The sequence below is a fragment of the Poromitra crassiceps genome (assembly GCF_964638095.1).
Source record: "Poromitra crassiceps genome assembly, chromosome: 6".
Lineage (NCBI taxonomy): Eukaryota > Metazoa > Chordata > Actinopteri > Beryciformes > Melamphaidae > Poromitra > Poromitra crassiceps.
This window is the reverse complement of record NC_139627.1, coordinates 18,970,467-18,983,244: the sequence shown is the minus strand read 5'-3', so window position 1 is coordinate 18,983,244 and position 12,778 is coordinate 18,970,467. Positions and strand designations below refer to the sequence as shown.

The 12,778-nt window shown below is 43.2% G+C and overlaps 1 pseudogene across 1 annotated transcript in view; it reads left to right on the top strand.

Annotated features, from left to right (window-relative positions):
• The window catches only part of LOC310777779 (symplekin-like), a 34,100-nt pseudogene extending 21,906 nt beyond the window's left edge, over positions 1-12,194 (top strand). The window contains exon 13 of the transcript XR_014554046.1: positions 12,088-12,194. The product of XR_014554046.1 is annotated as a symplekin-like (transcript). The remainder of the gene's footprint in view (positions 1-12,087) is intronic.
• Positions 12,195-12,778: the final 584 nt, after the last annotated feature.

Here is a 12,778-nt window from a genome sequence, read left to right as displayed (position 1 = left end):
GACTACATTATTAGTGACAATGCTGCTAACATGCGGAAAGCATTTACGGTGTGCTTCCCCAATGAACAAGAAGATGAACAGGATGGGGATCATCTTGATGACCCAGAGCTCTGGCATGACCTAACTCAGGAAGATCAGCAAACAGTAGATGCTGCTATGGCAAAAAGACAGCGCTGGCAGTGTTTTGCCCACACTCTCCAGCTGGTGGTGGGAGACGGTTTGAAAGAAACTAAAGTTGCTTCATCCTCTCTTTCAAAGTTATCAAAACTCAGCTCTCTGCTGCACACAAGCACAACATTTAAAGATGCGTTTGATTCTGAGTTTGGAGAAAAAAGAGGCATCCCTGCTGCTGTCAATACAAGATGGAACTCGACACTCAAACAAGTGAAGGCAGTTCTCCAATGTGAGCATCTAAAGGTCTGCCATGTTTTAGAAAAGGCTGGGCACAAGTTCACAGTCGTTCACAGCACGGGAGTGGAATCTGTTGAAGGAGTTGGCAGACATCCTCAAGCCGTTTGAAGAACGCAGACTTGACGCAGGCCATGGGGAGAAGATTGTCACAATCAGTTCTGTTGTTCCCTCTGTCCTGTCCCTGAATCATCACCTTGAGAAGCTGAAGCCTAATGTTTGTTTCCTGAGTGGCCTGGTCAGAAGTCTCCAGGCATCCCTCAACAAAAGATTTCTTGGAATCTTCATCAATGTAAAAATGGTGAGAACACAAGATGGAATGACTGCCCCATTTTCAGATCCAGTCTACCTCAAGGCAGCAGCATTGGATCCAGCCTTTTCTCTGATGTGGGTGGAGCACCATGTGCTGGTCAATCGTGAGGTCAAGGCAGAGGTGACACAATGAGTGAAAGGTAATTATTATATTACTTATAATTATAATACTTATTATACAGTATATAGTTTAATGTAACTTTTTCCCCTCATAATTTGATATAATTCAGTCCCTCCAGGAAATTGCGATTTTGCGATCGCAATAATTAATGCAAATTCAACCAAACTCCGCGATATTTGCGGGGGCTTGCAATTTTTCAAAATTCCCGCGATTTCGCCGCAAAAAGTTAGTAAAATGCCGCATCTTTACCTGGGTTTGAGATATGTGTGCGCTGTCATCTTGCCTGGTTGCTGTGGGAACGAGGGACAACAATAGGAAGTGACGAGAGTATGGGACGTAACGTAACACGTCATCGCATTGCGATGAGGAGGGCAAACCCCTCACATTTGCCAACAAAAATAACCGCAAAACAATTACCAAATGTTTTGCATGAAAGTGGAGGCAAACTAATTTGCACTCCGTGCAACACTGTCGTGGAGGAACACAAACGGAAATCGTCACTGGACAGCCACTTTGCTAGCGCGAAGCATTTGAGACCCACACACACACACACACACAGGTGGCATATTTAGCTTAGGATCTAGTTGTTTGAATATTTAACAAGGAACAAGGAAGGGATGAGGAGGACAGGGAAGGCATGAAAAGGAAATAAGGATAAGAGGAAATATATAAAGCACTAAGCAAAAAGTATGAGAAAAGGCAAAGTGATCATGGCATTACTGAGGATGAGGAAGAAAGGAGAAGAGAAACGATGAAGGGAGGAAAAGAAAAAATGTAATTAAAAATTAAAAAATTAAATCACATTTTTTTCCTCAACTCCGCAATTTTTGCCAGTTCCTGCAATTTTACCGCAAAAAACACATAAAATGTCGCAAATTGCATCGCAAATACATTTGTTATGTATGCGGTGGGATCAAAACAAGCAAATTTATGGTGAAAATTTTACATATAAACGGAAAACTTAAATGGAGCCAATCTTGTTGAACTGGTTTCAGACTTTTAGACATATGGAACGTAAATGTAGAGGAATGGTACATCTATAGATTTTTGAGAGAAACAGTAAATCTGTAGATCTCGTGTTAGTCATGTGTCTGATGTGTTTTTTTAAGCCTAACCCAAACCTTAACCTAAATGTAACCTTAACCAAGTTGTTTTACTTGCCTACCCTTAACCAGCAAGTTATGCTTGCCTAACGTGGCCCTGCCTCATGCCACCGGGCAGGGCTTTGCTTTTTCTCCACATTGCCGGTCTGCTTAGAATTGTATTTCCTGAGAAATCTACAGATTTACGGTAAAAAGTGTGTGTGTGTGTGTGTGTGTGTGTGTGTGTGTGTGTGTGTGTGTGTGTGTGTGTGTGTGAGAGAGATTGCATGTAAAGGTGGCAAAAATGTTTTCATGACACTGGATGATTCTTCTCTTTTCTAATGTGTTGTGTCTCAGTGTGTATTGATTTAATGTTTTGACCTGGGTTTAGTTTGTTTGAGTGAGTGAGGTCAAGGCTTCTAATTACTGTATAGGCATTTCTAATGGATATCCTAGCTGTCATAATAACTCGCACGGTTCCAACGAGGTTGCAGGAGATGTGGGTGTTTGCAAACTGTTTATGATTTATGTTTATGCAACCGTTAATGCTCCCTCTCTCACACTCTCACAAACACTGAACCTATCTGTATTATTATTTTTACATTGTTTTATTTCGTTTAGACATAAAACATGAAAGTATGACAGTGCAATGTCAGCACTATTTATTATTCAGTTCAAGCAAACTTGTTTAAAAAAATAAATACAAGTTACACTGTAAATAAATACAAGTTTTACAAAGTATTCATGATTTGTGTAAATTTAATCTATCATTACTCTGTTAAAATAGCATTACATTTGGTGAAGAGCACATTATGACTTGTTTAAGACTCGAAACTAAAAGTGTATGACTTGGACTTGACTTGGGACTTGTGAGTGTTGACTTGTGACTTGACTCGAGACTTGACTGTCTTGACTTGTGACTTGAGTTCAAAGACTTGTGACTGACTTGTGACTTGCAAAACAATGACTTGTTCCCACCTCTGGTGATTAGTGATGTAAACTTTGACCCTTCTGGCTTCTGCACTAATTACTCAATTGTCATTACAGGGGATGTATGTGTTTATGCATGCAGTGAAAGGCACGCCTTTTGAGACCCCCGACCAAGGAAAAGCCAGACTGCTTACACACTGGGAACAGCTCGACTACGGCGTGCAGTTTACTTCATCCAGAAAGTTCTTCACCATCTCCCCAATTATTCTGTATGTATTAAAGATATGATTGTTTTATTTTTGCCTTAGATTTGACAGCCATTTAAGCATAAGTCAGACCTTGGGTATGCGCTACTGTGATACTATAGCCACATCTAAACATGAAGTCTGGACCATGGCCGTTAGTCAGGGCAGGATATTTGCCGGTTTTCCCCTTCTAGACATGAGGGATCTTAGTTTCTAAACATGGGGAAATGTTCAGTTTTTTCTGGCCGATGGCGAGTAGAGCGGGCGGGGGGAGCGTGCGGGTGGAGGCGAGCAGTGGGGTGGGATGGGGGATGACGCATTTTGTGCTGCGGAGGAGAGCCTGAGGCAGCAATTGGCAATGCCCAAAACGTGCAGGTCTCCACTGCATCCACAACACGAGATGTCTGCCCAACACTTTTCTCCACTACTCCATAACGCACATGTCCCCCGAAGTTCCTGATGCATTCCGATGCTTTCAGGCAATAACATGGGGTGGCAATGTGCCAGAAAGTGAGCGCTTGCCTTGTTACATCGCCCAAAAGCCTAAAAATGGTGGTCGCACTAACATTAAACGGTGGATGATTTTACATGATTGATTGATTTTCTTTATTTAAGTGTCATGCTTCGAATGAAGCCCAGCCCACATGGGCTTACAGGACACTTTTACTGTTCATCATTTAAACAAACAATGATCAAAACATAAAACCAACAGAAAACACCCAAAATACATACAGTAAAGTTGTACAGCATGAAAACCACCACCTGAACCTACTTAAAGAGCTGTGCTTGCCTTTTATTCCAGGCCCTAGAGATAAAGTTAGCAGTCTTAAATACCTCAGTCTTAAACAACCACTCCAACTTCTGGCCATCATCTGCCCAGAAGAGCTCAGGTCTTTGCTTTTGCATTTCGTCAAATAAGGAAATCCTCAAATCATCATATAAAGTACAATAAAACATGAAATGAAACTCATTTTCAACATCCTTTAGATCACAGACATTGCATATCCTGTTCTCTTCTGGTATAGCTGTGAACCGCCCTACTTCAATGGCAAGAGGCAGAATACCAATTCTCAGCTGAGCACATAAAGACCTCTGGTTTCTGGTTAGAACGGAAGTGACATAGGGCTCAGGACCAAAACGCTGCTTCATCTGAACATATGATCTAAGCTTAGGTTTAGACCATATGTCGTTTGCCCATCCCTCTCTGTAATTAAGAGATAACTTTTGTTTCAACATATTAACATTACAGCAAAGCATGTTGTGAAAAATATATGCCAGGTCTGCCTCTCTAAGAATAGAACAAATTTCCTTTATGATGATTGATGATGATGATTTTACAAGTGGCATTCAAGTCATATCTGACTAGTTTTCAATGTATTTCTCTCCACAAAAGTTAGGCTATATGTCTCGAATATATAATGCAACACTATCACCCTCTTCAAATAAACCATTCAAGCCGTTTTTGCAGCACTTGAGGAAACAGTGAGTTTGCTTGTATAATTCATTGATATGAGTGATTGTGTGAACATTAATAGTGGGCACTTATCACCTAATAGCCTAATGCAGTACTAGGCTATCATCTCCTTGTTGCATTTTCTAACTGGCAGATGGGGGGGAAAAGAAACGATTCAACTTTTACTTTACTCACCAATTTGGCTCTCTTCCAAATAATCCAGCCACGTAACTATGTCCATTCATGAAATTATGAAATAGCACAGAAACATTAACTCATTCACCGCCAATGACGTCTTTGACGTGTTATCAGCAATGGCCTTCCCCGCCAAGGACGTGTTTGACGTGTTTTTGTTTTTATTGGTGCAGCGCCTGCAGCAAACACTTGCCCAGCCTGTCACACAGACACAGGTCCCTGCCTTCAAAGGGTAGCCGACAGCACGCGATCAAACACATACCGCAGCTGTTGTTTTGAAATTGAGCAAGAGGGAAAGCAGAGAACGGGTAACGCTTCCTTGTGCAGACAGGAGAAACGCCATTGAAACGCCGAGCTGGAGTCGCCTTCCTCTGTGCCAGCCAGGAGAAAACGGGAGAAAGTAATCAAGAGATGTGTTTGATCATCGGAGGAATGAGGAAATGATCGATCAGTTTGCGAGGGCGGTGAGGACGTGTTGAATAGCCGAGGGGAAAACGGGAACGATCATAGATATGACAGGGAGACATGGACGAGGACGGTGTACCAGAACAAATCAAAATAAACACAGGAACAGCTAGGCAGCAGCGGGCAGAAGGCACTCACAGCAGCCCGCTGTCCTTCTCAAGAGCTCTTCAGTTGGTTCATGAAATCGCTGGGCTGCTCGCCCTCCAGTGTTGCTCCTGGCCAATCCCAGCGCCACAGGGCGTGGTTATTGCTTATCCTATGTTGGGTTAGAAATCTAAAAGGGGGATCGTGTGTGTGTGTGTGTGTGTGTGTCTGTCTGTCTGTCTGTCTGTCTGTCGGTGTGTCGGTGTGTCTGTCTGTCTGTCTGTCTGTCTGTCTGTCTGCACACTCACACCGAGTAAACTGTATTGTTGAATGTAAAAAAAAAGCACTTCATGTGTGTATATATATATATATATATATATATATATTTTTTGTCATTTGTGTCCTAACGAATAATATTTACATGTCTGATGTCAATACAGTTCAAAATAAAAGAATTGAGAGTGAGTTATGCCTGAGATTGTGCCCTTTTACAAAAATGCTTTTTTCTCCCTTTTCTCTTCCCAGACAGGCTTTTTTGGTGAACATGGGGTGTATAAAAAGGGTTATAAGTAGAGTACAGAACATGCTAAAAGCTAACTTTCTTTTTGGGGGTGAAAGTAGAGACTTAGATCTTCATTTCGAGGTATTGGACATCACTGTAGTCCTAGTACAGAATTTACTGTGGGTCTTGAAAGATGACCAAACATTATGGAAATACTTGGCCTGTGCCAAAAATGCCAGTCAGATATTGGCAGTGAATGAGTTAATGGTTTGTAAAGTGCCATTTAACCACCCGCCCACCCAGGCATGCTCCGGAACATGAGCTGGAAGCTGCTAAACTACAGCTGCTCTGCCAGCGATGCGGACCTTATACTAGGGGGCTCGGGTGGTAATGAGCCGCACTCGCAGGAGTACACATACAGCAGATAATTGTTTCTAAACATGCAGGCCGACCGGCTAGCGTCTGGTTATGATCAGGAGTTCACTGCATGTTTAGAAGGGGCTCATGACTACCAGGGCTCAAATCACAGATGTCAGTGCAACAGCAAGAGCAAACACAATACTCATTAGTTATTACAGGGTTTCTGGGACATTGGTAAAACTAGAAAGACCGCACCAACAAGTGAGCAGTCGACATCCATGTCTGACCAGAATTTGCCAAATGTGAACAAATTCTGTCAAGGCGTTACTGAGATATTGCGTTAACGAGCTTGAAAATGGCGTCCGTGAGGTCATAGTGACCTTGAATTTTGACCTTTGACGACCAAAATCTAATCAGTTCATCCTTGAGTCAAAGTGGACGTTTGAGCCAAATGTGACAAAATTCAGTCAAGGCGTTCCTGAGATATCGCGTTAACGAGGTAGAAAATGGCATTCGTGAGGTCACAGTGACCTTGATCTTTGACCTGTGACCACCAAAATCTAAGCTGTTCATCTTTGAATCCAAGTGGACATTTGAGCCAAGTTTGATGAAATTCCATCAAGGCGTTCCTGAGATATCGCGTTAACGAACATGGGACGAACGTACAGACGGAGCCTCCGGCTCGGCCATAGCTGGCGGAGGCATAAAAACAGTTAAAAATATAGCCGCAAGCAGCAATGGCAGGGCTTCAAGCCTTGCGCAAATTGAACACCTAATAGTCCTTGAGGCAAATTTGTAGAGCACGTTCAGGTAAACATGTGGAAAAAAAGTTGCTTGAAAATTGGAGAAACAGCCTGGGAGTTACAAACGGGTGTGAAGTTATGGCATATTAGGCCACGCCACTTTTCAGATCTGTGGCGCCCCCTTTTGGTCAAATTGCGAAATAGCATGCCAGAAATGCCATTCCAGATGAAGCTGAGAAGTTTGCAACCGATGATGCGAATGGACTTGATTTACCGCTATTACATGCTTACACCATAGACCCCGCCCAATTTCACCAATGATGACAAAACTTCAGATTTTGACTAGGACATCCTCCTTGATATATCTGCCAAGTTTCGCGATCATTGGACAAACGGGTGCGGAGTTACGGCCTTTTTTGTGTTAGGCCACGCCTATTTCTGGCACTTTTGGTCGAATTGTACAAGATTTGACAGGCATGGTCTATGATGGTCCCTGAACATCTCCAGCAAGTTTCGTGGAGATTCGTTAATCTGTCATGAAGTTATGACAATTTAGCTGAGAGGCCACGCCCTCTCACAAATTTAACGATTAATATCTCCGAAACGAAAGTAGATTTCAAAAATCCAAAATTCAGGATTGTAGAGCTTGCTCCATAGATGCTCCCTGGCGATTTTGGTGGAAATCCGTCAAACGTTCTAGGAGGAGATGTCAAAATGTGTTTTCCAAAGTTTTCAAAATATCTCAAAAAGTTTCCAGACGGACCTTTAGGGTCCTTATAGCAAAGTTGTAGAGCAGGTTCACCTGAACATGTGGAAAAAGAAAGTTTGAAAATCGGACAAACGGCGTGGAAGTTATGGCCTTTAAGGTAAAATCTCTAATTATAGCGCCACCTTCAGGCCGATTCGAAAAATATTTCTTGAGCAGAAACCAGCCACCAATATCTGTCATTATGCCAAATTTCAGGTCTCTGGCATTTACCAACTCACGGGAATTTGCGTCAAGGCAGATGGAAAACGACAACAACGATAATAAACCGGCACAAAAACAATAGGGTTTCAGCCCCTTCAGGGCTTGAACCCCTAATTATGATTATAAAAAATCAAATACAACGTGCTCCACTCCCGATGTATTAGAAGAACTGGGTGCTGGATCCTTAAAATAGTAAATAATAATTCAAAAACACAAGAACAGCACTCCAAATTGACTTTTTATTGCAGAATTGCTATAATTATTTTAATGATTTTAGGTCAAAGTAATATTTCCGATGTATCTTGCCCATTCTATGGCCAGGCGAGTTATAATATATTGTCATGTCATGGTGTTTTGGGGTCATTAATAAACGAGATTGATCCTGTTATTTTTCTATAATTTTCTGGGGTAGTGCTAGTTTACATTAAAGTCAACGGGAGAGGCTTGTGTTTTCCCCCTAAAAGGGGGCGGGGCCTAATTGCCGATCTGATGTATTTTTTCATTCTTGCATCGGGGAAAACGCAGTTGTGTTGTTTGCGTTTTCATCCTGTCTAACGTTAGAGCTGCTGCTTGTTTCTTGACAGTGAAGATCTCTCTCGTTTCTCAAGCTCGCTGCACCCCGCCCACATCTATCAGCGGGCTATCAGCATCACCATCAGACACAGGTGCTGCCAATTGTGCACAAACAAGTGGCTTTTAAACATGAAGTCTGGATCATATCTGGCTAGCCAGAGCAGGATATTTTCCGGTTTTACCTTTTTAAACATGAGGGGTCTTTGTTTAGAAACAGCTGGAAATGGTCAGTATTCTCTCTGCCAGTGGGCGGGGGGAGGGGGTGCGGGAGTATGCACGTTATTGGCAAATAGTTGTCGTGTGAGTCGTCGTCGGCGCTGTGCTAAGTTGAAACAGCGTTGTAACCAAACTCCATTCAAAAACATGCCGTTTTAACTGAGGGACCATTCCGACGGTGGCAATGTGCCAAAAATGAGCGCTTCCGCCTTTGTTACATAAAGCCGCCCTGTCAAAATAGTGGTCGGACCGTCGTCAAACACTGGGTGATTTATTTTACAAGTGGCATTCAAGTCATATCTGACTAGTTTTCAATGTATTTCTCCCCACAAAAGTTAGGCTAGGCCTATGTCTCACAGCAGCGCAGCAGTAAGCGTCCCTCCTCTGTGATGCACCGGACCTGCCTGCCTGCATAGCTGAAGCGCGTTGGGACCAAACAATTCAAGCCGTTGTGCAGCACTTGAGGAAACCGTGAGTTTGCTCGTTTAATTCGTTGATATAAGCGATTGCCCGAACGATTAATTAATTAATAAACTACGTGAACGTGAAGTGCCACCACCCGCCCACTTAGACGGGATTATGAGCTGCCAGTGTTTAACAGCAGCCGCTTTTCCTATAATGCGGATCCTATACAGGGGACCGAGATTAATATGATACGGACTCGCGGGAGTGCGCGTAGGCCGGCTAATTGTTGTTTAACATGCAGGCCAACCGGCTAGGAGCGGGTTATAATACGGATTCCACTGCTCTAGGGGGGCTCCAGCCCAGTGTGACAGGGTGCCTCATTACAGGAGAAATGACGAAGGAAGGGAACAGAGTTTGACATTTGGAAGTACTCCTACATAAGAGAGGTTATTGTCCACACAAGCACCTGTGTGCATGTGCCATGTGCACAGTTCTGAGTCACATATGTAAGAAAGCAGTAAACACACACGCACGCACGCACACACACCTTGAAACACAGGTTTAATCAGGCATCGTTGAAACAGAAAATGCCATTAGATATTGAAGTGGATAATTTCACATCTTGCTCCATTCATTTCTTCGTGTTTTTTTTTAAATGGGCCTTTCATGCCCACTGACTGTGCTTTTATGGGAAATTACAACATTTAAACTCGACTCGTTTGTCGGGGATACGGTAATTAATTGCACAAAAAACCATTAGCTGTCTTCCTGAGAAATGATGTGATGGGTGGTTATAGTTGTGTAACTTAGCTTAAAGGCTCTGGCGGACCACCAGGCGGAGCCCCGCGGACCACTGGTGGTCCACGGACCACAGTTTGGGAACCACTGATCTAGGGAAATTGAGACCTGGGACATTCAAATCGGCTACCTATGAAAAACCAAAAATTGTATCATCGATATACTAACAAATGTTGATTGTGGAAACTGTTGTATATCATAGAAAAGTCCTCGAAATAAAAAAAACTATTTTTTAGGAACCCTGTATAGTATATCTCACCACACTATAATTGGAGAGTGTGGCACCAAGGCGCACAATTGCCCAACTGTGCCTGCACGGGCATGTGTATATGAGCCCGCCCTCAAGGGGAAACCAATGAGGGACAGTATAGAGTAGCGCGTTTCTGCCTATGGGATTTTTGAATGGGTTTTTGGCGTGATGCTTAAAATGAGGTCTGTGGTTAACGCAAGCTTCTTCAAACGCGAACCTGTGTTCAGCAGGATAATCTTCACACATGATGACCACTTTCATGAGTTTTGAAGCATAAATGCCAGCCCTAGAAGTAAAAAGCTCATGCTAAGCTATTCCAGAACTACACACACTGTCGCATAGGCTTCCACATCACGTCACCACAGCCAAATTCAACCTTTTATCAAAATAACCGTTGTTACTGTGAGCTGACAGAGAGCAGTGTGTGGGACGGAGGGGGGAACATGCACCCAATTAGTTAGCAATCACAGACACATAAATAAAATAAAGTTTATTAAACATAACTATAAACCAACTGGCAACTATTAACATTAATGATCAACTTAATACTGGCATGAAACTAACAAACATGAAACCCACCACTACACAGGTATCTACAGGTGAAGAGGGAATTCTCTCCACCAAACCATTGCGAACAAACTAACGTTAGATTATTTGTTATTCTAGAATGTACACGTATCATTCAGCGCTCTGACAACGCTTCTGGTGTTACACTATAACACGTCCGTGTGGGAACATATCACAACACGGGATACAATGCTATTGTTACAACGATAACTACAATTGGAAAATACTACAATCAGAAAATACTACAATTGGAAAATACTAATAAATCTAGTTTGAAAGAGCGAGTGGGCAATAGCTGTGTGACTGAACGGCGAGGCGAGGGAAAGAGAATAGGCTCGTTTGAGATGAGCAAATTCTGCGCAGATTCGACCAGCGCATTGCTTGCCCCGTTGCATGATGGTTAGAAAGTTGTCCGACTTGCTCCGTCCTGCCCGACTGCGTGAGTCACGTGACTCTCGCGAGAGCGAGGCGGGCGCAGATTTGGAGCGAGGCGCCGCAGTTGCTCCCCACCAACTGCGCCCGACTGTGGATGACAGAGGATGACGAGAAACGCATCAAGCTGAGCGCCCATTGGTTCAACACAGGTGCATCACAAACCCACAGTGAAGTGTAGAAACTTCAATTTTATATCTATTCCAAGCTGTCACTCCATATTTTACATAAATACCACCTGGAATGCCTACATTAAAATAAAAATAAGGAATCTGAAGATCTGTGTTATTTGAGCAGTGAGTGTGGGTGGCGCTAATGCATGTTTTAATTTGTTTACAAACCGCTGTTAAACCAAACTGTAGAAGAAGAAAAGCAGCAGCGAGTGTGCTGCGGGGGTGTTCGACTTGTTGACACCTCGCCTGACTGCTCGCCTGCTCTCGTCTGCTTTCCAGGCGAGGCGGCAGTCAACTCAAACGAGCCTAATGTCCCCGTTCGCCCTTCGGCGTGATGACGTATAATATCCCCGTCGACAGTGTAGTCTCATTTAGCCGTTTGCTAGCTAGCTGCCCTTTTAACGGCACGTAAAAGCTTCAAAACTCATAAGAGTGGTCCTCAAGTGTGAAGATTATCCTGCTGAACACAGGTTTGTGTTTCAATAAGCTTGCGTTCACCACAGACCTTATTTTAAGCAGCCAAAAACCCATTCAAAAATCCCATAGGCAGAAACAGTGAAGAACCCGGAAGTGTTAGCACCCATGTTTTCCGGACTCATTCCAGCAATGAGGAGGAGGACGGGAAGTGCGTTTGTGAGCCGGATGGTAGAAATGAGCGGGAGGGCAAGGCACGGTAGGCTATAAGGAGCGCGCTCTGTTCCTAGTCAAAGGCCTGCATGTTAACCATTGGCAGGTACAGTATGTGTGGTCTCACTCCTCATTGCTGATACTAAAGGGATTTTAATTCTTGTTTTGCTCTACAGATATTTCCTGGCAAGTTTCTACACAAAGTATGACACGGCACACTTCGTCATAAACACTGCATCGCTTTTGAGCGTGCTGATCCCCAAGCTGCCACAGCTACATGGAGTGAGGATCTTCGGCCTCAACAAGTATTGAGATGAGTGTTATAAAGTCCTGTGCCCCCCTGTAATCTGTACCACCGACGTGTGTACTAAGCTGTTTCGTACAGTTTGTGTAAATGTCACTGTCGTCGTTTAGATATATCAGGTTTAAGGTGAGATGTTTAAAAAGAGGAGTAGATTTGTAGAAGACAGGATGCCATATGCATTACTAACTTAAGTGAATATTTAATGGTGTATTTGGGGGGGTCTGCACAGACCTGGGCAGGCCCAGGTTTGAGTGGTGACACTTTTGGTTGTTCCTTCTTTTCTTTTTCGGTTTGCGCTCACTTCACACGGTGACACAGAGACTGAGTCACAATTTCTAGCCACGATGTCCTAAATATATTTTTAATTTTTAAAAGATGCTTTCTTCCTAAGCGTAGGAGCCTATGGCTCATTGTGTACATTGGTACACTCTCATTCTGTGATGGGTGTCAATCTCATTCATGCTGAGTGAAGAATGAAATCATACTCTTGCATGATTTCCTTGGTATGTGAATCATTTCTCATTTGTAACTCAATCAAATAGGGCAAGCATTTTTCATTGTAT